This window comes from Schistocerca gregaria, chromosome 4 (genome assembly GCF_023897955.1).
Source record: "Schistocerca gregaria isolate iqSchGreg1 chromosome 4, iqSchGreg1.2, whole genome shotgun sequence".
In the NCBI taxonomy this organism is placed as follows: Eukaryota; Metazoa; Arthropoda; class Insecta; order Orthoptera; family Acrididae; genus Schistocerca; species Schistocerca gregaria.
Window position 1 is genome coordinate 248,836,261 of NC_064923.1, and position 2,242 is coordinate 248,838,502.

The 2,242-nt window shown below is 45.2% G+C and overlaps 1 pseudogene; it reads right to left on the reverse strand.

Moving 5' to 3' along the window:
* Positions 1-1,717: 1,717 nt before the first annotated feature.
* Positions 1,718-1,835, reverse strand: LOC126268304 (5S ribosomal RNA; annotated as a pseudogene).
* Between the last annotated feature and the right edge of the window lie 407 nt (positions 1,836-2,242).

Genomic DNA, 2,242 nt, shown 5'->3' on the forward strand with positions numbered 1-2,242 from the left:
GAAGGCTCCAGTTCATGTTGTTCAGTAGCCCACAGGCAGAACTGCAACCGGCGATCAGGGTCATCCTCGTTAAGTCGATGTTGGATCTGCAGCTTGTAAGGATGTTACTTATTGGCGTTCAATATGCGACATATATCAAGGACTTTTAAGCCACAATATAGTTTCCCTCTCCAGGTAGCCGTTCAAGGGTTCAGTGTCTTGACAGGTTTCAACACAGTCGGAAGTTTCATAGAAGGCACTGGATTGGAGATTTTGTCAACTGGTTGGAGACTTTGATACCTAGCTTGTAAGTTTACTCGTATATCAGCGCCTTAGCAGGCTCTGGCCTTATATTATTATTAATACGAAGACTGAGATAAAAGCAAACTATGGCAAATAGAAAAACTCCATTTGCATGTCCGAAAATTGGTGGTACTATTCCGGTTTTATGCAAAGGAACTAATATTCCTTTGTTATTATAAGTTTCAGATTAGACTCGTGAAATATATTTCGTGAAATTGTCTGTCTACCTACAGATCCTTCGCGAGCTTCGAAGAAATGACTATGTTAAATGAGAAGTGATATCGTGACAATTCTGAGTATTACATGTGGCATTTCTGCAGGCATATAGATTGTTATCACTAGTGTGAGCCTATTAGAATGACAATAGGAGACTGGAAAACATTTGCACTCCTAATGCTGACTAAGGGGCGACGGCCGTGCCGCAGTGGATACACCGGTTCTCGTGAAATCATCGAAGTTAAGCGCTGTAGGGCGTGGTCGGCACATGGATGGGTGACTATCCAGGCCGCCATGCGCTGTTGCCATTTTTCGGGGTGCACTCAGCCTCGTGATGCCAACTGGGGAGCTACTCGACCGAACAGTAGCGACGTAAATTTCGTGCCGATTCATACTCTTTTTTTAGCTGTTGGACTGCCTCCCAGCACAGTTATTCCTAAATCCTCCAACAGACCTAATACACTCGCCAGCACTTGCAGTCAGGCACCGTTGCGAAACTATCGCCTAGAAATTCTGTTTTCGTGTCAGTTTTGTACATCGTAGCTACAACTCCCCTGGTAACGTAACGCATATAAGCAGAACGATATAGGTCGCACCGCCTGCCGTGGAGTGTCGACACGGCGAATAAGACAACAGTGCTACGGCGACAGCAGCATCTGCTGAGAGGCGACGGAACGTCAGATAACGCCGAAGCATGCTGCACATCAAAGACGTTTGAATGTCAGAATCATTAAGTGAGTCGTTCTATTGCATTTAGAAGGTTGGAGGTGAAATTATACAGCCCGCGTTCTTCAGATAGTCCATAACTGTCCACTTATGTGCAAATTAAAGAGCTATGGGTAACACGGGAAAAATCTAACAGTTTATAGTTCCGAATATGACAGTCAGACGTGGCACAACGATTGAGGTCACGTAGCGGACCATGTATAACTAGTCAGAAGACTGAAGACCGAAAAAAAATAAATGAAAAAGTGGTTGATCGTCATTACTTGGCACTCTCGAGTGCTGTTTAGTCATCATTAAAAAGCACTCCACCTTCAGGCCACAAGTGGCCTACCGAGACCATCCGACCGCCGTGTCATACGGATAGGAGGGGCGTGGGGCGTGGGGTCAGCACACCGTTCTCCCGGTCGTAAGATGGTATTCTTGGCCGTAGTCGCTACTGTTCGGTCGAGTAGCTCCCCAGTTGGCATCACGAGGCTGAGTGCACCCCGAAAAATGGCAACAGCGCATGGCGGCCTGGATGGTCACCCATCCAAGTGCCGACCACGCCCGACAGCGCTTAACTTCGGTGATCTCACGAGAACCGGTGTATCCACTGCGGCACGGCCGTCGCCCTTTAGTCAGCATTAGCAGTGCAAATGTTTTCCAGTCTCCTATTGTCATTCTAATAGGCTCACACTAGTGATAACAATCTATATGCCTGCAGAAATGCCACATGTAATAATCAGAATTGTCACGATATCACTTCTCATTTAACATAGTCATTTCTTCGAAGCTCGCGAAGGATCTGTAGGTAGACAGACAATTTCACGAAATATATTTCACGAGTATAATCCGAAACTTATAATAACAAGGGAATATTAGTTCCTTTGCATAAAACCGGAATAGTACCACCAATTTTCGGACATGACAAATGGAGTTTTTCTATTTGCCATAGTTTGCTTTTATCTCAGTCTTCGAATTAATAATAATATAAGGCCAGAGCCTGCTAAAGCGCTGATATACGAGTAAACTTACAAGC